The sequence below is a fragment of the Chrysemys picta genome, chromosome 1 (assembly GCF_011386835.1).
Source record: "Chrysemys picta bellii isolate R12L10 chromosome 1, ASM1138683v2, whole genome shotgun sequence".
NCBI classification, from domain to species: domain Eukaryota; kingdom Metazoa; phylum Chordata; order Testudines; family Emydidae; genus Chrysemys; species Chrysemys picta.
In genome coordinates this window covers 40,887,680-40,915,515 of record NC_088791.1, presented here as the reverse complement: position 1 = coordinate 40,915,515, position 27,836 = coordinate 40,887,680, and the positions used below count along the sequence as shown (strand labels likewise).

The 27,836-nt window shown below is 40.8% G+C and overlaps 1 protein-coding gene across 9 annotated transcripts in view; it reads right to left on the bottom strand.

Annotated features, from left to right (window-relative positions):
- The window catches only part of GRM8 (glutamate metabotropic receptor 8), a 490,512-nt gene that overhangs the window by 256,606 nt on the left and 206,070 nt on the right, over positions 1-27,836 (bottom strand). The window lies entirely within an intron of this gene.

The following is a 27,836-nucleotide window of genomic DNA, read 5'->3' as shown; positions in this document are numbered from 1 at the left end:
TGGAGCTAATTAGACCCTTTACATTTTAACTGTTCTACAGGAAAGGATCCTTAAACTCAACGTTATCCAATGGAATAAATCCTGCAGTTTTGGAAACTCTCTGCAGCACAGGTGGAATTTTAAGACACCATGGTTATATACATTTTGAGAATACTAGGCAAGAAATTCACTGAGAGCCTGTCTTATGGCACACTTAGTCAGGAAGGGCACCAAATCATTGTACCTCGGGGTTTTCAGGCCTTATATTTTTGTTGGGGTTTTTAAAATATTATTTACCGTAATTACTTTCTCCTTAAGAACAAGCTCCCTAATAGCCTTCACTCCAGTCCTAGATCTTCTGAAACACTTCATTGTGAAGGTGATACAGTCCAGGAGTAATGTAATCTGAAGAAGTGCAGGATCCCAACAGTGACACCTAAGGTTTTCTCATGTTAGGGAGTTTTAAAGAATAATTTTTAAACCTTAAAAATAGGTTATAACATGGTGTTTTTTGCTGAAATACAGGATCCAGATTTGTATTTGGACCATATACCACTATCCCATTAACCTCAACTGTTCTCCACTCAGGTAGATCACAGTGCAGCGTCAGGATTTAAGCAAGTCACTAGCAGCTAACGCAGTATGAAACAATCAATTGTCATGAATAAAAATAAAAGTTCTTATGAAAATCAGTGGATTTGGTCAAGGACAAAAATGTCACCTTGTTCATCACTGGTCACGGACTTCTTTATGACAACAATCATAATTTCACCAGTTTGGTGAAAGCAAAACACCGTGTTTTGCTTTCAACTTTTCTCTATTTCACATTAAAACAAAAACACATTTTTGCAAGTGAAAACACCTTCCATTTTGCTGCAAAAACAATGTTTGTGTTAGAAATAGGTTTGGGGTTGTTGTTTTTGTTTTCCTTCTGTAAAGAGGGTAAAGATGTAATAATTTACAATTTATTCTATTTGTTTCCATTCGGATGGTACCATTTTTGCTGGCAACAATTTTTTCTCTCATAGCTGTATTAGTAACCAGGTTCTCCACAAAAGACTGCTATTTTGTCAGTAACAACAAGGGAGAACAAATATTAGGTGATCCTAACATCTACCAGGTATTTATGATGATCCAATGGTGGTATAAATGACATGATGCTATGAAAATGTTTGGCCAATATTTCTAAAAATAAGATAACCTATTCTAACATACAATCAGAAAATAATCCCTCATTCTAAGCTATTTCTGAGTTAACAGATTTGCACACCTGACAATGAATGCTAAAAGAAATATTGAACAGATGTACTGTAAATGTTTGTAATTTAAGTAATAACAGTTCTCTGGTTTAAAAAAAGTAAAGGCTTGAAAAAGAACATTAAGCTCTCAACAGTAGCCAAAGTCATCCAGACATGGGAATGAAAAATGACATAAAATAATAATAATTTGTTACTTCATAAATTTCTTGAGTATAATTTTGAAGCCTTTCTACTGATGCAGTGGCTCTTAGGAAAAAAACATTCTCTCTACATGAAATGCAACCTCAAATATTACAAATGCATATATATTATATACTGCATATTGCCATCTACATGGAATGGATATCAAGGAATGAAAAACTACAGTAGCTGAAAAGTTATTTTCCTGGAGTCCAAATGGTGTAGCAAAAACACCTTTCCATCATTATAGCATTAAATTCAATCCTGACTGCACTGTGCAACTTAACATCTCTACACTGAAGATCTATTAGGAACAAAACAAAATGCACTTCAGCCTTATTGTTACATTTATAATGATTTCTGCAAGCTATTTTCTGACATATAAAACATTTTGTGTATATCCATATCTATTTATTACTTATACTGTTGTGGCAAACAAGTAACAGCATATGAATTTATAGTTAATGATCAAATCTCCAGTTCCTAAAGCATAACAGAAAAACATTAAGGTGACACCCAATTGTGTATAGGTATTGCAGATTTGATCCTAAAAGGCAAATATCCACACTTCATTCATTTAAGTCCAAAACAACATTAGATCAATGTAGTATTTTTGTGTGTTTCTTATGTTTTGTTATGTTTTTAGTATCCTTTAATTATGAAAATCTGAACATATCAATCTGTTAATGGACGAATTGCCAGACTCTTGGGGTGATTTCATGTAAGGCAGTCTGCACTGAGTGTCCACAAGTCCTATTGATGTCAAATGGAAGTTTACTTATTTGATTTCCTTAGACTTAGATAAGCACATGCTCAGAAAGCTAAAGAATGCCTACTCAGGCCTGCATGTGCCCTAGACAAGAATTCAAACTACAATTATTAAAATGCACAAGTCTCTTAGTTTTTCCTAACCAACAGTTGCCAGACAGAAACTAGACCCTGAAATTGAGTTGCAGGTGCTCACCCCCTTTAGGATCGGATTCTAAACTGGTTTCTGCTATTGTTGAGGAAAAAGCTGAAGGAGCAAATTATCTAACTAGCACAAGGAGTCATTTCAGACATGCATATTTATGCCTCAATCCTGCAATGAGAACCGCACAGGGGAATCCAAGCAGAGCCCCAATGAAGTCAATGGAACCACCCTAGAGGCTTTCAGTGCAGGACTGATAACTGAATAAAGAAATGCCAAACTACAATCTGTGAGAACTATCAGTATGGTCAGTGAATTATAATAGCTCTTATGAGCATGTGAGCAACTTGGTCACTTACAAGCCCAGATCCATAAAGCTATTTAGGCGCCTCTCTTCCATTGATTTCAATTGAAACCTAAATACCTTTGTGGATCTGGGCCTTCCTCTCCCATTCACTAACTATTATGAGTTACATAGCTGCTACCTAAAATGTCTAAACCAATGACTTCTCTTCCCATCTTGTATTTATTAAAAGCATTTGTGAAGAAAAGCTGAACAGTTACAATTACTGCCTGCCATACTCAGGAAGAGGCCTTTATGCAAGGCATACAAATCATGTTTCTTTCATGACACAGTCTGCTTACTTGTATATCCTTATGTTTAAGCACTCTCTTTACCCAAGAATTCCTCCTGCACAGAAATTCTCACTTCTCTAGAGAGAGATGGAGTTATATTTTAATTAAATTTACAACATACTATGACAAATATGATTTACAATATGGCCTTGGTAATGGTTTTCTTAGAACAAAACTGTGATGCCTCTTGATATACTGTAGTTGGCTGTAAATACAACTGGGTGCATAACAGATTTGGGTTTGCTGGCAATTCTGGAAAAAACTGTTTCAGGTCAAATCAAAAACAAAATTTCTCAAAATTTTCACACATATTTTCAAATCTAGTCCCCTATCTCGCAATCTTTGCACGTGTGCTTGACTGTACTCCCATGAGTAGTAAATTAAAGTCCATAGGGCTGCTTGGGTGTTTGAAGTTATGCAACTGTGTGAGTGTTTGAAGAACGAGGGCCCTGGATACAAACCACAGTTCAGCTGGAGCCTAAAATTTGCTAAAACATTACTACTGATATTTCTCTCTCTCTCTCCTTTCATAATATTAATATATAATAAACGAACAATACATACTATGTTCAGAATATTTCATTTATAAATAAAGAGCACTAAACCTCAAGAGCAGGTCCTCAGGGAATCAATTCTGAAGCACTTAGAGGAGAGGAAAGTGATCAGGAACAGTCAGCATGGATTCACAAAGGGCAAGTCATGCCTGACTACCTAATTGCCTTCAAGTGGAGTGCCCCGGGGTCGGTCCTGGGGCCGGTTTTGTTCAATATCTTCATTAATGATCTGGAGGATGGCGTGGACTGCACTCTCAGCAAGTTTGCAGATGACACTAAACTGGGAGGAGTGGTAGATACGCTGGAGGGTAGGGATAGGATACAGAGGGACCTACACAAATTAGAGGATTGGGCCAAAAGAAATCTGATGAGGTTCAACAAGGACAAGTGCAGAGTCCTGACTTAGGACGGAAGAATCCCATGCGCTGCTACAAACTAGGGACCGAGTGGCTAGGCAGCAGTTCTGCAGAAAGGGACCTAGGGGTCACAGTGGACGAGAAACTGGATATGAGTCAACAGTGTGCCCTTGATGCCAAGAAGGCTAATGGCATTTTGGGCTGTATAAGTAGGGGCATTGCCAGCAGATCAAGGGACGTGATCGTTCCCCTCTATTCGACATTGGTGAGGCCTCATCTGGAGTACTATGTCCAGTTTTGGGCCCCACACTACAAGAAAGATGTGGAAAGATGTGGAAAAATTGGAAAGAGTCCAGCGGAGGGCAACAAAACTGATTAGGGGGCTGGAACACATGACTTATGAGGAGAGGCTGAGGGAACTGGGATTGTTTAGTCTGCAGAAGAGAAGAATGAGGGGGGATTTGATAGCTGCTTTCAACTACCTGAAAGGGGGTTCCAAAGAGGATGGATCTAGACTGTTCTCAGTGGTACCTGATGACAGAACAAGGAGTAATGGTCTCAAGTTGCAGTTGGGGAGGTTTAGGTTGGATATTAGGAAAAACTTTTTCACTAGGAGGGTGGTGAAGCACTGGAATGGGTTACCTAGGGAGGTGGTGGAATCTCCTTCCTTAGAGGTTTTTAAGGTCAGGCTTGACAAAGCCCTGGCTGGGATGATTTAGTTGGGAATTGGTCCTGCTTTGAGCAGGGGGTTGGATTAGATGACCTCCTGAGGTCCCTTCCAACCCTCATATTCTAGGATTCTATGAAACCCAACGTCTAATAAATTAACATTTCCCGTCTTCTAATCATCTTCTGATTTTAAAACCAGTGTTGTTAAAATGGTCAATGACGTTGCTATACAAGTGGGCTTTATATAGGTTTCACTGATAGACCTATACAGATGCACACAGTTTGTACAGCAGAAATCATGACTCATCCTTGGTGCATTATGTGCCTCCATGGAAGTATGAGAAGGAGCCGTCCCTGTGGTCCCTTGAAGAGAGAGACGAGATGCCTCTATCCACCCATGTAGTCTCTCTTTCTCAGTTTCCCTATCTGTAAAATGGGGATAATACTTAACTACCCAGAGAGGTTGTTGTGAGTAGAGCTGACTGAAACTCAGAATTTCCAGTTCACAGGAAATTTTTACTTTCTGGTTTCAGCAATTTTTTTTATTTTTATTTATTTATTTATTTTGCAAATTTTGAAATTTCCTGCAAAGTGGAGATTCCAAAAAAGTTCACTTCAGAAACACCAAAACATGGGGTTTCTGAAACAAAATATACTCCCCATGATCTCTGGCAGAAGCTGAACCACTCACTGTTCCTGAGAGATGGGCAGCCGTGAAACTGACAAGAATCATGTCAATTTCACTTTGCAGCTACCAGGGATTCCAGCCTTACCAAGGGTGGCCAGCTGGCTCCCCAGTCTGGCAACCTAGGGAGTCTGGAAGCCTAGAGACTCAGGCAGTCTAAGGAGCCAGCAAGCCTGAAAATCTCCCAAATTAGCATGAGGGAGCCCAGAAGTCCTGTGAGCCTCAACTACGGGCAGGGGTCCATGGCTCCCATGGCCCCTGGCCTGGGGCAGTCCACATGACAGGTCTGCCCTGGAGCCTAGGACTCTAGAAACCTGGGCTGTCCAGACGCCTGCCTGGGGAAATGGTAGGGAACCAGGCAGGGATCCTCGCAGGGACTGTTGAGTCCAAATTGTTCAAAAACATTTTGGGTTCAATGAATTGGCACTTTTTGAAGAAACTGTTGTGTTGGAGAATTTCCGACCAGCTCTAGTTGTGAAGATTATAGCTGGTTAATGTTTGAACAGTGCTATGTAAGTGATAATTACTATCTCGTTTTGTCTTTCACTTAACAGCTGATAATCTGTGTGCTTTTAAACACAGGATACAGTTAGACCTGGGTTTACAGACAATGCATTGTTTAGTTGTTTTGTTTGTTGTGATGAAAAATCATGTCCTAAGGAAATTGTTCAGTGCCAGACTTGGCCAGTTTACAGGCACTATGTATAAAAGCTGTGGGAAACATGATATCAAGCCGGCAATGCATGTTCATGAGATACTGAGTACTGTAGATTTAGAAGATAACACCAATACTTGGGATCAATAGCTTTTGCCTTCCTTTGTGCTTCTATAACAAGGCAAAACTCTGATAAAATGGTAGTACAATGCCTATTTCATTTTGGAGGTTAATCTTATGGTGTGTTAGAATGGTAAATACTTATTTTACCTCTCATGGACAATTCACAAGGTGGAATTCTCACTGTAAACAAATATTCAAGCAAATAGAAGTGGATGTTGGTGGAAGTGATACTAAGTGGGTATTTAGAAAATAATAGCAGACACTGTTGTAAACTTGTGACTCCAAAAATAAACAGGACACAGGGAACAAGCTGAATGGCTAACTAAGGGACACAAATTTCTACCATTCTGAGCAGTACCTAAGCACTGCATGCTTTAGACCAACAGCATTGAGATCAATGGGAGTAAACTATTGCTTCAGGTAGGGTGGCAGAATATAGTCCTGAAGTTCAAGTTTATTCAGTTTTGGGACCACAACCACCCAGCTCAAAACTACTTAGCTTTTTAAACTATTTTATTTTCCCATTTATACAGTCAACAGTAACACTGTAAAAATGAAAAAGCATAGATCAAGATCTGTACTTGCTTTGACATAACTTCGTTTCTCAGAAAATAGAGGCATTTGTCTTATCCCTCAATCATCACTTATGGCACACAGTTTTTTCACAACAGCTTTGCAGTAATCCATATTGTTTCTTACAGACTCACTAGAAAATAACAGAAGCATTATTAAGGGCAATCCTACCCTTGTATGGCCATCTTTTGCCCTCAATTGCTCTCAATTACTCCTGTTTATTTCTAAAATAATTTACAGATCATAGAATCTGCATAGAAGTAGACAAAAGAAGCCAATAAATTCTTAATACATATGTATGGATAGTTTCCAGGTAACTCTTCATAAATATATAAAGTCAAATTCCAAAGTCCTTGTTCCAAATTGAGGAACTGGCAGCAGGGACTCAGAATAGGCTTCAGCCAGACACCATTTTCTAAGACAACTGGTCCCTTATGCTGAAGGCTTTTCACTAGATTTCATTGAATGGTGAAGATTTGGGGCAAAATGAAGTCAATAGGATTGCATGTAGGCACAGAATATGCCTGCTGAGAGGTAGCGGGATGGTGATTTACAGAGACTAAAAAAAGATAGGAGAAATTAAGGATTATCATCCCCGTTATCCAAATGAGGAATTGTGACACAGAGATTAAATGACTCTCCCACAGTCAGATAAGAAGTCCACAGCAGAGCCAGGAACTGAACCCAGATGTTCTCAGTTGCTCTTGGGGATTATATTATTGGGCAGAGGTTTGCCTTAATTTCTGTTAAAAAACCCATATTTTTAATATATACAATTATTTTTCTACAGCCCTTCAGATGCGAGGCAATGGACCATATCCACTTCCCTGCAAAATTACACACGTACCTATTTTTTAGGTCAAACAGAGTCAGACCTGCAGGAACAACCAAGCTGTTACAGCAAGGCTCAGTGTTACCCTATGCAATGATCTTGGACTGCATGGATCCTTGAAGTAGGGAGACCAGACATCCCGTTTTTAAAGGGATAGTCCCCTATTTAAGCCCTCCTGCAGGTGTCCTGACTCTTTCTTAAAAACAAACAAATTGTCCCGTATTTGATGTCTCCCTGCCCCACGTCCCCCTCCCAATCAATAGTGGTAAGTTCCACCAGCCACTCACCCACCAGCGGTGAGTGGGGGGGTCCAGTGGTCGACGATGGGGGTGGGTGTGCAAAGCTGATATCAGGGCAAAGATGCAGTGCTTGGGGCCAACCGCTCCCCCTGCTGGTCTGTCAGCGCAGCCCCCGCTGCATGTTGGCTCTCGGCCAGCAGGGCCCTGCCCCTCGTCCCATTTCCAGCTGGCACTGGCTGCGCACTATGAGCTGCGGTGGCTGGTGAGTGCAGGCAGGTGACAGGCAGCGGTCAGTTATGTGTTGCCTCTGCAGCCCGCCCATCAGCCCTTTACGTTCTCCCCCTCGTGCTGTCCTCTCCCTGCTTTGCCACCTCTCTCTCTCACAAACACACACACACACACACAGCCCTGCTGCTCCTCCATATCTCCCCTTTTTCTCGCCCCCCTCCCCCCAGATGGGGCGCATCCCACTCCCAGCACTGTGCGGAGAAACAGCCCCCGGTCGGAGTGCTCAGCTCACCAACAGCCAGGCCGGCAGGCTCCTTCCTTCCCCCACTGCTTCTGGCTGGGCCGGTGCCCCAGGAAAGCCAAAGACCCTCCGGCTCAGGGTGCTAGCCAGGAGGAGCCAAGCCCTGTATAAGCCCCCCACAGTGCTGGCACAGGGAAGCTTCTCCGCCCCTCAGCTAAGCTCTGGTGGAGTGGCCGAGGGGGGAAGCAATTTCCAGCCTGTTTATGTCCCGAACCTGTAGGCTCCACAGAAGCCCCTGGGGCAGGGGCTTAGCACCGTCTTCTCCCACCTCCCTCACCCCGTCCCTGGGTCCTTCCCCCAGGGAGCACGGGGATGCTCCATTCCCTAGGCACCCTCCCCTCCTGAGCCACCTCTCTGGCCAGGTTCGCTGAAGCCCCTGCAGTCAGGTTCCCTGGGCCCTGGTGCAAAATGCATCCTTAGGGCTTAACCCCTTCCTGCCCGCGCTGTAGCCGGGGGACAGGAGGCAGCTGGGTTATGTAGGTGGCCAGCAGCAGCCTGGAGGTGTTAGCTGTGCAGGCAGGAAGGGACAAGCTGCTTCCAGCCACAGGTGTGGGGGAGGAGGCGGGAGAAGAAGAGATGAGCTCTGCAAAAACACAGGCCAGGTCATCCCTCCCTCTCCCCTCCTCCCCCCACCCCCCCCCACCCCCGCGTCCGGAAGCAGCTCCTGTCCCTTTCCTCCTGCACAGTGTCGAAAGCCTGCTACTGACCACATTTTGGGGTGAACCCTGGCAGGAATCTTGGGAGGGGGAGCATGTGACCCTATGTGGCACAGCCCCACCCACATGTTGCCTCAGGAAGACGCGGCCCCAGGTACCAAGAGAGGCGGATCCGTCCTGGGGGCCCAAAAAGGCATGAAGGGCAGAGAACACTGGGCAGGGAGGGTCAGTTCAGTCAGTCACCCCTCATGTGAGAGAGGTGTATGTGTGTGTGTCACCTCTTCCCATGCGTGGGAGGGGTGGGGGGGTGTCACCCCTCCCTTTGTGAGCCTTAAAAATAAGGTAAATAAAAATAATCCAATTCTGCAGTATTTCTTTTTAACCGGGGCTCAGTCAACTTGATGTTAATTTGAATGTTTGTACTGCATAGTTCTGATAGATGGCTGTTGAACTCACTTGAATATGAGTAATTTTACCAGGTATCCCATATTTAACATAGGGAAATATGGTCACCCTACGTTGAAGGCCTTCAGTTTAAGCAGGCTGTTCAGATCTTGGACAGTGAGGATGCTTAGAATTTGAATATTGGAAGGAGGGCAGGCAAGTGACAGTTCAGGGTAGCAGTTATTCTACTGCTTTCACTGCTACCAAGACAGGGTACCTTTAGGAATTGTCTTATGGTCATTTAAGTTGCAACCACTTGGCTAAAAATCAGCTGTTTGTATCTATCTTCGCTAACCCCAACCATTTTCTATTGTAATTTAAATTTGCAGTTGTTCAAGTCTAGATGGATAAATTTACAAACTAAAGATTAAAGTTCACAGGTTTATTTTTCAAAGTAAGTGTTTAGCTTCTTTTAAAATCAAAAATCTTGTGGCTTATCATTCCCACAAATTCCTGCACAGTACCCCAGCAGACAGCTACAACATTAGCTGATTCTGCAGTCCATCATGGCAATGTTCTTTGATGTAGGTAATAGAAAGAAAAACATTTAATAATTTATAATACTTTGCTTTGAAAGCTTCAAGCAGCACTCAGTGTCCAATATACTAAAACATATTGTGTTTTGATGGATGATATGAGATTTTGTTGTGATCTATTAAAAGCCAGAAAGGGGGGCATGTTTAGACCTACATCAAGTTACTGGGGTTTAGTGAAAATGCAAGTATTCTTTTGCAGAAATCTTTAATAGCTGAATGGTAGAGTGTTCAATACGTACATGAAGTCATTAGCTCCCCTACTCGTGGCTAACAACAACAGAGAGGTCAAAGCTTGTGTCAATTACTCTCTCTCGTTGTTTCAGTAGATGGTCTTTTAAGGATGACTTATCAGCTTTTCCATACTATTTTATGGCTTGTGGTATTGGAAATGTTTAAAAATGTATTTGCTTAAATTGCATGTAGTCATTAAAGAGCATCCACATTTCTGATAGGTGTGAATAAGAAACCAGAAAAATAGATATCTATAGCTGTAGTTATCGGTCTATCTAGATATAAAATAATAGGCAAAACCAGTTTTAAACCTAACATTTAAAGAAAGGAGGGGGGGGAAGTAAAGGCTCAGCCTTGCTCCCATAAAAGGCAATTGGCCATTGACTTGTGAGCAGAATCAAGCTCTAATATAACATGAAGAAAAGGGAAGTGATTTTCTTTGTACTTTTATTTTGAATAGCAAAAGTTTCTGCAGCAGCAGTATTGAAAAGTGTGCCCAGCATCGTCATCCGCCCCCGCACCGGAAGAGAAATAACTTCAAGGGATTTTATCACCATAAGTGAAACTAATGAAAAATCTCATTTTTGCAGGTTTGCAAAAAAAGCAACACATTTTTCATTCTTGCTTTGACTCTTCACTGCTATTTGTGAAAATGAAAGCCAGCTTTTATAGTCCTGGAAGTGAGAGGCTGAGAGAAGAGCTCATCTGTAGTAAGAATACTTATGAATGGGTGAATATCACAACCTGCCAAAAGACTGAACAAATGGGTTTTTCAAAGGGTTGCAAGGTTGTGGGCATGGAATTTTCCCAACAACTATGAATCAGGGTCTGCAATATCTACATAGCTGGACTATAGTGGACACAGGAGGCTATGCCAAACTCAGGCATGGTCTGTGGCCAATAGATTCTGATTGCAATTCATTTTCAGTTACAATTGCTATTCATTTATTGCAATTTTTATGAGTCACGTTGTTTTTTGTAGACATAATAGCTGATCTGAATGTCTCTTCCTCAGGATAGGTGGCACTTTCTACTGCTAGTAGATTTGGAAATTGGAGAATATGTTGTTCTTGAATATAGTGTGTAAATAAAGGGACAACGCCACTATTTGTGGTACCACTTTCTTATTGGACACTGGTAATTTTTTAGTAAAGCAGGGAGAATGTGGTTTATTTAGTTTGTTTTTAGGGGGTAGGGAAGTTGTGGACAGCAGGGATTTCTAATTCCCCTACATTTAAAAGGTTTACAAAATGTATTGGGCTCAAACCTGATAGAATCAAATCAGATCAAAATAAGGCCTTTGGAAATGTATGAATCATCTTATTCTTAATTTAAATCATTGTTCAACTGTGTAAAGATCAGGCCCTTTCTTTTCCACTCCTCCCCCCTCCCCACACTTTTATGATTATTAGAAGAGATGTGTCTAAGTTATAAAAATCAGATCTGGATCAAAACTTTCCCAAAGTTTCAGGGAATTCAGATCCAGGGTTTTGATTTAATCTATTACAGAGAACATAGTCCAGGTGAGGAAAAAAATCATTTCCAAGCCTGTTGTTTTTTTTTTAAATCCATCATCTCCAAGTATAGAGGCGATCAGAGCAGGTGACTCTACATGCTCCATTTCATTTATTTCTGACACTGTTCTTTATTATCTGGCCTCCTCATATGACATGGGACTAGGTTGCAAAAGGTGAATGTATCCCTGTCACATGGGATCAGTATCCTGCCACCTCCGTTGGCTACTGTACATTCCTCAGCATACACACTAGCTAATTGAGAGGCCTCTGGCTGATAGAACATGCACAATTGGTATCATAGGCCTGACACAGGGGCTTCTAGCATTCCTAGAGCTGTTTGCATGTGGTTTCCCCTACTTCGGAAATGTCTGGATTTTGCTCAAAGCCTTTAGTTATAAAAATGTACTCCTTCCCTCCTCTAAGCTAATCCATCCCCTGCAGGAATCTTTGGTTTAACATTTTTTTTTTAAGTTTCATTTCCACCCCCGCCCTTTATTTTATTTTTAATAATTAATCAGTTACAGATGAGAGCTTTGTTGCTTTCTTAAAGTCTCTAGACTGTGTGTTATCAATGGCTCCTTGGTGACCCATTTTCCCCTGCATGCTTCCTCTTGCTGTTGTGATGGTCAGAGACTGGCCTCAAATTGCCTGTTGTATTTTGTATTTTTTTCAGTCATCCAGAGCTGTTTTTTCTGATGCTTTTAACAAAAATAACTTTCTTGTTATTTTGAATCTGTTTGGCCTGTTTTTCACAGCCTGTGGCTTCCTTTAGGTAATAACCACCAGAGACTCCAAGCACCGAGCACTCAGTCCCCATGGCCTTGCTTCTGCCCTTATCGAAATAACAGGACTGTAACAGATGCATTGCTTATAGTGGGTTTAAAATATAGCAAAAAAGCCCCCTCTATCTCACTGTGTTCAGTTCTCAGCCAGTCATTTCTGGCATGCAATAATCCAAGATCAGACCCTGTGTCTCCATCTGGCTTCAGGTGTGCATTGCTGGAGTCACTAGTGGTGAAATATTAAAAGTAGGGCTGTTGCTTAATTGCAGTTAACTCACGTGAGTAACTCAAAAAAATTAATTGTGATAAAAAATTAATCGTGATTCATGGCACTATTAAACAATAGAATACCAAGTGAAATGTATTAAATATTTTGGATGTTTTTCTACATTTTCAAATATACTGTTTTCTATTACAACACAGAATACAAAGTCTACAGCTCACTTTATATTATTATTTTTGATTACAAATATTTGCACTGTCAAAATGATAAAAGAAATAGTATTTTTCAGTTCACCTCATACAAGTACTGTACTGCAATCTCCTTATCGTGAAAATGTAACTTAGAAACGTAGATTTTTTTTGTTACATAACTGCACTCAAAAACAAAACAATGTAAAATGTTAGCACCTACAAGTCCACTCAGTCCTACTTCTTGTTCAGCTAATTTCTAAGACAAACAAGTTTGTTTACATTTATGGGAGATGCTGCGTCTTGCTTCTTATTTACCAAGTCACCTGAAAGTGAGAACAGGCATTCACATGGCACTTTTGTAGCCGGTGTTGCAAGGTATTTATGTGCCAGATGCGCTAAAGATTCATATGTCCCTTCATGCTTCAACCACCATTCCAGACGACATGCTTCCCATGCTGATGATGCTCGTTAAAAATATAATGCATTAATTAAATTTGGGACTGAACTCCTTGGAGGAGAATTGTATGTCTCATGTTCTGTTTTACTCACATTCTGCCATATATTTCATGTTATAGCAGTCTCAGATGATGACCCAGCACGTTTTGTTTTAAGAACACTTTCACAGCAGATTAGACAAAACGCAAAGAAGGTACCAATGTGAGATTTCTAAAAATAGCTACAGCACTCGACCCAAGGTTTAAGAATCTGAAGTGCCTTCTAAAATCTGAGAAGGACAAGGTTTGGAGCATGCTTTCAGAAGTCTTAAAAGAACAACACTCCGATGCAGAAACTACAGAACCCAAACCACCAAAAAGAAAATCAGACTTCTGCTGGTGGCATCTGATTCAGATGATGAAAATGAACATGCGTCAGTCTGCTCTGCTTTAGATCGTTATCGAGCAGAACCCATCATCAGCATGGACGCCTGTCCTCTGGAATGCTGGTTGAAGCATGAACATAAGAATGGCCATACTGGGTCAGACCAAAGATCCATCAAGCCCAGTATCCTGTCCTCTGACAGTGGCCAATGGCAGGTGCCCCAAGGGAATGAACAGACAGGTTATCATCAAGTGATCCATGCCCTGTTACCCAATCCCACCTTCTGGCAATCAGAGGCTAGGGACACCATTCCCGCCCATCCTGGCTAATAGCCATTGATGGACCTATCTTCTATGAATCCATCTAGCTCCCTTTTGAACCCCATTATAGTATTGGCCTTCACAACACCCTCTGGCAAGGAGTTCCAGAGGTTGACAGTGTGTTGCATGAAAAAATACTTTCTTGTGTTTGTTTTAAAACTGCTACCTATTAATTTCATTTGGTGGCCCCTTGTTCTTGTATTATGAGAAGGAGTAAATAACACTTCCTTATTTACTTTCTCTATACCACTCATGATTTTATAGACCTCTATCATATCCCCCCTTAGTCACCTCTTTTCCAAGCTGAAAAGTCCCAGTCTTATTAATCTCTCCTCATATGGAAGCCGTTCTATATCGCTAATAATTTTTGTTGCCCTTTTCTGAACTTTTTCCAATTCCAATACATCTTTTTTGAGATGGGGCAACCATATCTGCATGCAGTATTCAAGGTGTGGGCATACCATGGATTTATATAGCGGCAATATGATATTTTCTGTCTTATTATCTATCCCTTTCTTGATGATTCCCAACATTCTGTTCGCTTTTTTACTGCCACTGCACAATGAGTGGATGATTTCAGAGAACTATCCACAATGACGCCAAGATCTTTCTTGAGTGGTAACAGCTAATTTAGACCCCATCATTGTATGTGTATAGTTAGGATTATGTTTTCCAATGTGCATTACTTTGCATTTATCAACATTAAATTTCATCTGCCATTTTGTTGCCCAGTCACCCAGTTTTGTGAGATCCTTTTGTAGCTCTTCACAGTCTACCTGGGACTTAACTCTCTTGAGTAGTTTTGTATCCTCTGCAAATTTTGCCACCTCACGGGTAACCTCTTGTTCCAGGTAGTTTATGAATATGTTAAATAGGACTAGGCCCAGTACAGATCCCTGCGGGACACCACTATTTACCTCTCTCCATTCTGAAGGACATATGAAACTTAAGCGCATCTCGCACGTAAGTATCTTGCGACGCCAGTTACAATAGTGCCTTGCGAACGCCTGTTCTCACTTTCAGGTAACATTGTAAACAAGAAGCGGGCAGCATTATCTCCAGCAAATTGTAACCAAACTTGTTTGTCTGAGTGATTGGCTGAAGAAGGACTGAGTAGACTTGTAGTATCTAAAGTTTTACACTGTTTTATTTTTGAATGCAGGGTTTTTTTTGTACATAATTCTACATTTGTAAGTTCAACTTTCATGATAAAGAGATTGCACTGCAGTACGTGTATTAGGTGACTATTTCTTTTGTTTTTTTACAGTGCAAATATTTGTAATAAAAAATAAATATAATGTGAGCACTGTACACTTTATATTCTTTATTGTAATTAAAATCAATATATTTGAAAACGTAGAAAACATTCAAAAATATTTAAATAAATGGTATTCTATTATTGTTTAACAGTGTGATTAATCATGATTAATTTTTTAATCATGCAATTAATCGTGATTAAGAGCCCTAATTAAAAGAAATCATTGGTTTATAGGAATTTAAAAAAAAAAATCTCTTCTGCCCATTACCATCTTCCAGACTACTAACTGGCAAGGATTTTCTTTATGTATCTTCTTATCCAAGCAATTCAATCTCAGCAAGTCATTTAAAAAATTGTCCAAGCAAGGATTGATGCAGTTTAAAATGCTTCGTGTCAATATTTGAATTAGGTTAAAATGGATGGTTTGGTTTTGTGCACATAAACATTTCCTTTCATTTCAATAAATATAGGTTTGTGTTTGCACTGTTGAGTTACATTTGGAGTTCAAACGCCACTCCAAAACTCAAAGTAAAACTCAGTAAAAACAACTCAGTTTCATCTGATTTTTTGTCAAAATCATACAAAAACAAAACTTTGCATGATTTTGACTCCAAATCATCATACCTAATCATAAAGAAAATCCACCATTGATTGCAAAATTCTTTCACAACCCTGGATTTAATTTGAATTTGTAATGAAATCTGTTACCAGGCTAGACAAATTTCACATAGAGTAGTTCCAAGGTCTGCTGTAAAACATTTCATGTGGGGCCAACTGCTGCCAGTATATGGTTTCTCCAAGTAACATTCCTAGTATGCTCACTTACAGGCTAGTACCCAAAAGATCCAATCTGCTTTCACTGATGTTATTGTCAGACGGGATCAAGCCCTAATTGCTCTTGAATGTCATATTTATCTCCAGCAGTGCTAACATTTAAGCCATAAGTGTGGTTCTCTGTGAATTTATTAAACATAGATTTTAAGACCATATAGGAGTACTGTGATCAGATAACCTGACCTCCTGCATAACTAGAGCTGGGTGAAGAGTTTTTGACAGAAATTTTCCTTGGAAAATGCAGTTTCACGGATACTGAAATCTTTCATAAAAATGTGTTGATTTAAAAAAAAATGGAAAACAGCAAAAAAATGGTTGACTTTCTTGTTTTGTTTCAACAACGCTGAAAGGTTTCACTTAGGTAAAAATGTTTCAATTTGTCTTTATTATTTTGATTCATTGTGTTTAGACTTTTATATTCTATTAAAAATATTGATATATTTATATACACACTTCATATTATATTATGTTTCAAAATTATCAAAACTAAACATTTTGACATTATCAGAATGAAACAATTTGACATTATCTAAACAAAACATTTCAAGTATCTCAAATGACATTTTGGAGAAATTTTCATTTCGCAGAAAATTATGAAATGTCAGTTTTCATTTTGAATTGGAACAATTTTTTTCTGTAAGGTCAGAATTTTCTGTGCAATGGAAATTCTATTTTCCAATCAGTCCTATAAAACAGCACAGGGCAAAAAGCCTCACCCAATAATTTCTGCATCGAACCCATAACTTCTATTTCAGTTATAAGCATATATTTTAGAAAGATACCCAGCCATGATAAAAACTTCAAGGGATAGATAGTCCACCACATTCCTACATAAGATGTTCCAATGGTTAATAATCCTCACTGTTAAAAATTTGTTCTTTATTTCTAGTTTGAATTTTTCTAGCTTCAGGTTCCAACCATTGGATCTTATTATACCTTTTTCTTCTAGATTAAAGAGCAATCTACTCTCAGAAATCTATTCCCCACATAGTTACTTGTAGACTGTGATCAAATCACCTCTTTACTCTTTCTTGGATTAACTCAATAGATCAAATTGCTTTAGTTGCTCACTGTAAAGCAGGTTTTCCAGCCTTCAGATCATTCTTTAAGCTCTTTTCTGAACACTTTCCAATTTTTTGAAGTGTGAACACCAGGCTATACTTTACTTCAGTTTACAATACTTTCTGAGCTGAAAATTTGGGTAATAACCCCTTGAATCTAAATATGTTAGTGAATTTTCCTCTGCCCACTTCTTCCCACTTTGAGTTATAAAATATGAAGAGAATAAAACTAAACCTTGTGTATTGCTTCATTTCTTCATATTTCTAGGCACTATCTGAGAATTTAATGATATTAAGAAATAGCAATACTTCTTTCATAATACAACAGCAAAAAAGAGGAATGAGTTACTGAGTGGGTAAAGGAGGCATTCACCTAAATAATCCTACTGAAGCCTAACCATAATTTTAAAAACAATCAAATTGGAGCAGGCTTCATCATCACTGCAGTTTTAAGAAAAGCCTGCATGGCTTTGTTATGACTTTTGGTTCAGAGAATAAAGTTTGTGAGCAGATTTGGTGTCTCTAAGGCTATGTGCAGGTCTATACTTACCAGGGATCAACACTGCTACGATTGATTCACCGGGGGGTTGATTTGGCAGGTCTAGTGAAGACCCATTAAATCAACTGCAGATTGCTTTCCCATTGACTACGGTACTCCACCAGATCTAGAAGTGCAAGGTAAGTTGATGGCAGAGCATCTCCTGTTGACGCAGCATGGTGTAGACACCACAGTAAGTTGACCTAAGTTACAACGACTCCAGCTACATTATTCACGTAGCTGGAGTTGCGTAATTTAGGTCGACTTACCCCCATAATGTAGACAAGGCCTATGTCTACACTGCCCTGCAGTTTGGACTACAGAGGTGTGAATAGCAGTGCACACCAGAGTGCTGCACTGTAACTCCCCTGTGTGGACTCTATGGGCATAAACTAAAAGATTCCTATTTTGCACTAATGTAGTCCTGTGGGGGAGACGGTTGGGAGATGTACAATTAATCTCCATGCCAGATTCCAACATTGAAAGGGTGAGTGATGAGATAAGAAGAGATATAACCGGGGGGATGGGATTGGACATAAGAAGGAGAGGGGGGATGAACAGTAAGGGGTCCGTAACAAATTGCATAACTAATGGGAGACAGGCTAAACGGCATACATTAGGATGTTTATACACCAATGCGAGAAGCCTAGGTAACAAAATGGAGGAATTGGAGCTCCTGGTCCGGGAAATGAAACCGGATATCGTAGGAATAACTGAAACGTGGTGGAACGGCAGTCATGACTGGAGTACAGGTATGGAAGGGTATGTGCTGTTTAGGAACGACCGGAATAAAGGTAAAGGTGGGGGGGTGGCATTGTATGTCAATAATGAGGTAAGCTGTAAACAAATAATAACTGATGGAATGGATAAGACGGAGTCCGTCTGGGCGATACTCACACTGGGTAAAAGAACTGCTAGAGCCTCCCCTGGGATAGTGCTTGGGGTGTGCTATAGACTGCCGGGATCTACCCAGGATATGGATAAAGAACTATTTAATGTGTTTAGGGAAGTAAATACTAATAGGAACTGTGTAATTATGGGGGACTTTAACTTCCCAGATATAGATTGGGGAACAAACGCTAGTAGCAATAATAGGGCTCAGATGTTCCTAGATGTGCTTGCTGATCAATTCCTTCATCAAGTAGTAGCTGAACCGACGAGGGGGGAGGCCATTTTGGATTTGGTTTTGGTGAGTAATGAGGACCTCGTTGAGGAAGTGGTTGTAGGGGACAACCTTGGCTCCAGTGATCATGAGCTAATTCGGTTTAAACTAAATGGAAGGAGTAACAGAATTAATTCAAAGACTAGGGTTTACAATTTTAAAAAGGCTAATTTTAATAAATTAAGAGGACTGGTAAGGGAAGTGGATTGGGCAAACATATTAATGGATCTAAAGGCAGAAGATGCCTGGGATTATTTTAAGTTAAAGCTGCAGGAGCTGTCGGAGGCCTATATCCCAAAAAAGGAAAAACGGTTAGTAAGCAAGAGATTTAGACCGAGCTGGATGAGCGACCGTCTCAAAGGGGCGATTAGGAAAAAACAGAAAGCGTACAAAGAGTGGAAGAGGGGAGGGATCAGTAAGGAAACTTACCTTATTGAGGTCAGAGCATGTAGAGATGGAGTGAGAAAGGCCAAAAGGAGTGTAGAGTTGGACCTTGCGAGGGGAATTAAAAGCAATAGTAAGAGGTTTTATAGCCATATAAATAGGAAGAAAGCAAAGAAAGAAGAAGTGGGACCGCTGAAGACTATAGCTGGAGTGGAGATTAAGGATAATCTAGCCATGGCACAATATCTAAACGAATACTTTGCATCGGTGTTCAATGAGGCCAATGAAGGGATTAGGAATATTGGCAGCGTGACAGAGGGGGATACAGGAGGGGGGGTTACCGTATCCGAGGTAGAAACCAAACTTGAACAACTTAACGGGACTAAGTCGGGCGGGCCGGATGATCTTCATCCAAGAATATTGAAGGAACTGGCGCGAGAAATAGCAGGCCCCTTAGTGATAATTTTTAATGAATCTTTAAACTCGGGGGTGGTACCGTTAGACTGGAGAATAGCTAATGTTGTTCCTATTTTCAAGAAAGGGGAAAAAAGTGACCCGGGTAACTACAGGCCTGTCAGTTTAACATCTGTAGTGTGCAAGGTCCTGGAGAAAATTCTGAAGGAGAAAGTAGTTACGGACCTTGAGGTCAATGGCAATTGCGATAAATTACAACATGGTTTTACCAAGGGCAGATCGTGCCAAACCAATCTGATCTCATTCTTTGAGAAAGTAACAGACTTATTAGATAAGGGAAATGCAGTGGACCTAATATACCTTGATTTCAGTAAAGCATTTGATACTGTACCGCACGAGCAATTATTGGTTAAATTGGAAAGGATAGGGATCAATATAAAAATCCAGAGGTGGATAAGGAACTGGTTAATGGGGAGATTGCAGCGGGTCGTACTGAAAGGTGAACTGTCAGGTTGGAGGGAGGTCACCAGTGGAGTTCCTCAAGGTTCGGTTTTGGGACCGATTTTATTTAATCTATTTATTACTGACCTCGGAACCAATTGTAGGAGTGGGCTGATAAAGTTTGCGGATGACACAAAGTTGGGAGGTATTGCCAATTCGGAGGAGGATCGGGATATTCTTCAGGGAGACTTGAATGACCTTGTAAATTGGAGTAACAGAAATAGGATGAAATTTAATAGTGAAAAGTGTAAGGTGATGCATTTAGGGATGACTAACAAGAATTTTAGTTACAAGATGGGGACGCATCAGTTAGAAGTAACGGAGGAGGAGAAAGACCTTGGAGTCCTGGTAGACCGCAGGATGACTATGAGTCGACAATGTGACGTGGCGGTGAAAAAAGCCAATGCGGTCTTGGGATGCATTAGGCGAGGTATATCTAGTAGGGATAAGGAGGTGCTGCTTCCGTTGTACAAGGCACTGGTGAGACCTCATTTGGAGTACTGTGTGCAGTTCTGGTCTCCGATGTTTAAAAAAGATGAACTCAAACTTGAACGGGTACAGAGAAGGGCCACTAGGATGATCAGAGGAATGGAAAGCCTGTCGTATGAAAGGAGACTCGAGGAGCTCGGGTTGTTTAGCCTAACCAAACGAAGGCTGAGGGGGGATATGATTGCTCTCTTTAAATATATTAGAGGAATAAATACCAGGGAGGGAGAGGAATTATTTCAGCTCAGTACTAATGTGGACATGAGAACGAATGGATATAAACTGGCCGTGGGGAAGTTTAGGCTTGAAATTAGACGAAGGTTTCTGACCGTCAGAGGGGTGAAATATTGGAACAGCCTTCCGAAGGAAACGGTGGGGGCGAAGGACCTGTCTGGTTTTAAGATTAAACTAGATAAGTTTATGGAGGGAATGGTTTAATGGGATAACATGATTTTGGTCAAATGAACAGTGTGCCATCGCTGGTAAATAGTATCAATGGCCAATGAGGGTTTGGCTGGAGAGTCTTGCCTACATGCTCGGGGTTCTATATTTGGGGTCAGGAAGGAATTTTCCTCCAGGGTAGATTGGCAGAGGCCCTGGAGGTTTTTCACCTTCCTCCGCAGCATGGGGCGGGAGTCGCTAGCTGGAGGATTCTCTGCTACTTGAAGTCTCTAAACCACAGGATTTGGGGACTTCAACAGCAGAGTCAAGGGAAAGGATTGGGACGGCTTTGTGGCCTGCATCATGCGGGAGGTCAGAATAGATGATCATAATGGTCCCTTCTGACCTTAAAGTCTATGAGTCTATGAGTCTGTTTGAAGAGCATTACATTAATGTGAACTGGGAGCTTTTGGCTGCCACCCACAGCATTCACACAGACTTTGTTATGCACTGCTATTCACACCCTCATAATCCGAACTGCTGGGACTATTCTCCATCCATACTACCAGGTTGCTCGGCTGGTTACAATAATTTGACATCTCTCCCTTTCTGTTATACATAACACTTATTAAACATTCTTATTTAAAAAAAATATCAAATTATACTACACAGAGGTCTATTATACATGGAGCATGCACATTCTGCTCATTATCAACACAAAAAAATGCTGATCTGCATAGGTGCTGGAACTGGGGGTGCAACTGCACCCCCTAGCTTGAAGTGGTTTCCATCATCTATAGGGTTTACATTTTGGTTCAATGGCTCTCAGCACTCCACACACTATACAAATTGTTCCAGCACCCCTGCAGATATGTACCTGTTTTCAGCATTATTAATTCTACAAACATATTATCCATTCAACCTTGGCACAGAGGTAATGGAAGAAATAATAAGGTACTTCAATTTGCCATGTATAATACATTGAATAAAGAAATATGATTAGCACAGTGGACTCATGAGAAAGAAGTTCCATGTTGCAAACAGTAATAAAAGTCTATCCTACCTTACTAGATGAAGTTAGGGGGTGGAGATGAAAAATGAAGATAACAAAAGAAATAAAAACAGCCAGAGCTTTCAATGTTCTGAATAATGCACAAATAAAGCACTGGTCCTAAAATAAAACCTTCACCAATTGCTTAGCATTTCAAACTAAAATATTACTATTTGAAATATTATGCATTTGTTTGCAATGCCTTAACCTTAATCACTGTCAGATTTTGAAGTGGAAAAAAATATTAGTTGGACTGAGTCACCTTGTTCTCAAAAAATTCTACATAACTTTCTCCCTTTGCTTGTTCAAGTAGTTCCATACCATAATGCCAACAAATCTGTACAATGCACAGTAGAGAGAGATGAGTACTGCACAAGGGCATTCACCAATACACTTGCAGCTAAAACTTGCCTTATCAGTTTGTTGATATCGGTGACTTTTTCTTTGCTTCCTTACTCAGGAACATTTGAGTTAGAAATTTCTTTTATCTTCAGGTCAAGTTAGTGGAAATGTTCTAAATTTAGAAAAATTTTCCTTGAAATCCCATCCAAATTTTGAACATTGAGGCAAACAAAACACACACAAAATTCCTTTCCCATTTTTGAAACCAGTTCAACATACAAGGGCACTTTCCAACAGTCGAACATGCACGCACGCTCACGTGAAATAATATTCAAGAGTATTCTCATTTGAAGCGCTCTTGTGACCATTTTGAGAGCTCTTTGTGGGTTGGAAGCTGGAAGGGCAAGGGGGGAATCAGGCCATCACAGAGGACCAGGAGACAGCATTTTTCAAAATTAAAAATGAGCAAAAGCAGGAGCAGAGGAGATTATTCTCGCCCACCTTTTTTTAGATCATGTACACAGAGCAGTGGTGGGCAACCTGCGGCCCGTGGGCCACACATGGCCATCAAGGTCATCCGCTAGTGGGCCACCAGTTTGTTTACATTTGCACAGCCGCCCACAGCTCCCAGTGGCCACAGTTCACCTGGCCAATGGGAGCTGCAGGAAGTAGCGTGAGCCATAGAGACATGCTGGCTGCTGCTTCCTGCAGCTCCCATTGGCCGGGAATGGCGAACAGCAGCCCTGGGAGCTGCAGGCGGCCATGCAAATGTAAACAAACTGGCGGCCTGCCAGCGGATTACCCTGATGGGCCACGTGCGTCCTGCGGGCCGCAGGTTGCCCACCACTGACACAAAGGGATCTAACACAAATAAATGGTCTCCAGGAGAAAGGCAGCCTGGATTCTTTATTTCACCCCTGTGCAAAGGACCAACATAACATCTACACACCACTTTAGTCACGTGACCCCTCTTCCTGAAGACATAAATGGATCACAGGCTTGTGGTGGCCCCTGGCACAGGGGTGACTATAACCCAACGTAAATAAAACTGGCAGGTTTTCACCAAGAAACATATTTTGGCTTTTGAAGTTATCAGTGGTCTATGTTAACCTCCTCCTTTAACCCATCTTCTATGTTATTGTGATCTTCTCTGTCACTGCTAATCATATGATTTGGCATTCAGTTATTGATGGAGTCAGGTGTTCATTCATTCTAATGAACCACAACCACTCCCCATTGCCTATGGACTGGCAGGTATGCCTGTTGGAGACAATAATATATGCTATGCTAAAGAAGTGTTTGGAGCAGTGATACTCAGACTGAGGCTCGCAAATGGCTTTTTAATGTGTCTCCTGTGGCTCTTTGCAGCACATGATAATAAAGCACTGTGTGGTTTAATTATTAACCAATCGAAGTTATTAACCAATCAGGATGCTTTTACTATGTTATTAACTAATTGTAGTGGATAAAATAATAATACTTGATCAGTCATTTTGCTGTGAGAATATATATTATATATATTTATATAACATATAATAACCTAAATATTTCCTGTCATTCTGTTTAAAATGAATATATAGTACTATATACTTTTGGGTAATGCTGATAGCTAATTTGGCTCCTGAACCACTGAGTAAACCCTTATGTGTGGGGAAAGATATGGGGAGTACAGCCTGCATTACAAAACTATGTGAAATAAAACCAGCCATAGACCCTTCTTGAGCTGCTAATAGAGTACGGATCTGTATTGGAAGATATAACAATAGTGTCCTACAGATATCCATCCACCATCTGAGCAGCCCCTAGCTTCAGCTCAGTCCTCCAGGAAAGAGGGCAGCACCGTCGAGGCCAAAGTGCTAGAGACTTTCACACAGGGTCCTCCCCATTCTTAATTACCACTGGGATGCTGCTGGTGCACTTCTTTCTGAGTTGCATGTCTCTGCTTGGAATTTTGAGCTGGGCCCTGGCAAATAGGCAGTAAGAGTGAGATTTAAAATCAAAGCCACTGGATTCAGTCCATATCTGAAATATGTGCATTGTTTGCTGTATATGATGAGGGAGAGTACCAGCTGGACAGAGCCACAGAAAAGTTTCAGAGGGGTAGCCGTGTTAATCTGCATCAGCAAAAAGAACGAGGAATACTTGTGGCACCTTAGAGACTGACGCATTTATTTGAGCATAAGCTTTCGTGGGCTAAAACCCACTTCATCAGATGCATGCAGAAAAGAAGCTATTAAACGAAACAGAGAAGGATCTAGCTGAAACGAACATCATATGTAAAATCTGATGGATAGCAAATAATAGCTGAGAGACAGTTTTTGAGAAATCCCTTGGCTGGAAATTATTTTTACCAAATATTGATTGACCAATTATGAATACCCAACAAATTCATAAACATCGGAACCTGTTTGTGGATAATTTGTCCGCCGAAATAAGGGTAAATTCACTGAATAGATTTGTTGCATATTGTTTACCCTCCTCTAGTACAGAACCACAGCTTCAGAGTCGTTCTTGGTAAAAGCCTGAATATTGAAAACTTTTCCCTTCTGTTAAAAGTGCATGACTGAGACCACTGAGGACAGAAGATTTCTGTTCCCTAACTAGTGACTTTCTTCACACAAGGCATTTTTCAAGAGTTGGCAGCTTTTCTGTGTAATCCATGTTTGTTTTCTTGTTGAGTCTCATCATAGGGATTTGGCAACATGTTTCCACTCAGATTGGTTGTTGTAACATATTTGAGCCCAACAGTTCTGTGACTGATGTCAGTTTAGTTCAATCTTCCTGACAAAACCCCATTCCATTCTGGCAGTGATGCTCCAGACTTGAATGTTTCAAAACACTCACGTTTTCATTCCATATCACAAAACTCTGAATCTGGCAGTCTTTAAAGATATATTTTCTCCTGGCTTTCTCCATTATTATAATTTTCTACTCAGCGGCTGTCAGTTACTGTTTAACTCTGCTCAGCAGTGATCAGGTCTGTCAATTCTGGCAGAGAGTTTTCAGCTCTCTCTTGTAACAAAGATGGTACCCCATGCATCCTGCATATAAGCATTATATATATTTCCTTTAGAGACCACATCTGCAAAGTGTATATATTTGGAAGCATTTCTGTGGATTGCCTCAAAGTATCGGAGTATGTCTAAAAATGGGATCATAATTTTGTGCACACATTTATGAAAACATGGCAAAAGACTCAGAGGAGGGAATACAATCTAATAAATTATGACCTAGATTCAAAGCTATTCAATCACTTTGATCCAAAACAGGACTTTGCACAGGGTCTGTGCCAATAAACAAGGCTGATGGTAAAACATGCTTAACCAAGAAGTCCTGCAAAGATGGAAAGATTATTATGAGTTCATACTTAACCATCTTGAAGTGACTCCATGTCCAGTTCTGGATGCTTTAGCAGTAGATACAATACCTGAACCCAAAACATGTATAGATCCATCTACGTTGGAAGAGGTTCACTCTGCCATAAAGAACCTGCAAAGTGGGTGTACTACCATACCCAACAGCATAACATCCAAACTTCTCAGTTGCTCCACAGAGCCCATAAGTGTGGTATTACACCAACCTTTTGTCCATGCTTGGACTACTGGAAAGATACCAATCGAGTGGAAGGAAGGAATCATTATCCTGCTCTAAAGGGAAAGGCCCATAAACTGAGTGCAGTACCTATAGGCCAATAACTCTGCTTTCTGTTCCTAGAAAAGTCTTCAAACATATCCTACTCACCCAGCTCTATCCTCCCCTTGTGAAACATCATCTGCCAGAGCAATCAGGCTTCACAGCCAGGTGATCCACAATGGATGCTATACTTGCTCTCTGTCTTTTATCTGAGATCCATCATGAATTTAGCCATCATGAATTTAGACCTAATGGCAACCTTTGATTCTGTTGATAGAGCTGCGTTGTGGAATGCTCTATGAAGTATTGGTGTTCCCAACATCTTCCTGAGACTAATTCAAGATCTACATAATGACTCAGGGGCATGGGTACATTGGGAGACCCATATGGCTGACAGGTTTTATGCTCTAGATCAGAGGTGGAACATTGATGTGTCTTGGCCTCAGCCCTGTTCTCCCACACAGTGGACTGGCTCTTTGAACATATCTCTGCAAATATTGGTATAACCACCAGTTCAACCTCTTTTACCAACCTGGATTATGCAGATAATGTTGTCCTCTTTGGACAGGATGCAAATGATCTCAAAGCTGCAGTAGAGAGCTTCCAGCATGAAGCAGCTGCCCTTAGGCTAAGGGTTTCTTGTGCAAAACACAACAACTCAGAGTGTCGGCGCAAAAGTTGTGACACAAGACATCTGTGCTTCCATACAAACTGTGGAATTAATGTATGACTTCATCTATTAGGCAGTAAATGGTCATCAAATGGGAGCGGCCAGCCAGACATCCTAAGAATTGGCTTAGCAGCCTCTGCCATGAAGGACCTGCATAGGATCTGGAGCCAAAGAACTATAAACAAAAGTACAGATTTATCAAACTTCTGTACTTCCGATCCTCATATGGATTTGAAACACAGATACTGCATAAACAAGACATAAGGAGGCTGCAGGCATTTTTTGTGCATTTCCAGCAGCAACTACTGGGTATAAGATGGTTTGACTTTATCAGTAAATGTGGGAGGGGATCTATCATTGAGAAAAGGCTTTGAGCGGACTGAACTCATCATTGGCCACCACCTGCTGGCCCTTTTTTTTTTCATGTTGCCCACTTCAGGAACGAAATCCCCACACATCGAGCCCTGAAGATCAGACTTGAAGTTGGGGGGGGGGGGGAACACTGCCCAGTCAGGACTGGTGGAGACCACATGGGGGCCCACGATTAACCTGGCTGCACCAGATTAATAACAATCCTGTGGAACCCTTAGACGCACAAACTGTAGTCATGGACACTCAGCACTACAGACCTTCACCGTCTAACCATATTCTTGGTGGTGTTGTGATGTGTGTTCATACATAACTTTTCATGCTCCCCCCCCCCCCCAAAAAAAAACTGGCCATGAAAAATAGCACAAGCAAAAATTTGAATGTAGAGGCTTTAAAGGCTGGATGGAAGTTCTTTTAAAATACTTTACAGTCTAGTAGACAACATATATGGAGTGATCCTATATGGTAGTCAGAAAGTTTGGTGCTCTAACACAGCATTAAAGAAGTGGGAGAACCGTATTTTTATAGACGCCTGAAAATAACAGTCCTAGAATGGTTTCAGAGCTATTCTACCTAGTTTATTAAGGATAGTCCATCTCAGAGTCAATGCGGCTTCTGACAGTAACCAGCCTTTTTCTATTTCCTTCAATTTCTATTAACTTTACTAATGTTTATCTATTTCCTGCAAAAATCTACTTTCCTTTATATATCTGCAACAACTGTGCTCTTTATACAGTTCTCATATATGATACATTTTTGGTATCCTTCTCCCCTGTAGATGGGAGGTGACTACATCTGTAACTATCAACTACAGAAGGTGAAATTGTTTTCCAATTTAAGTGTTAGGTAATTTT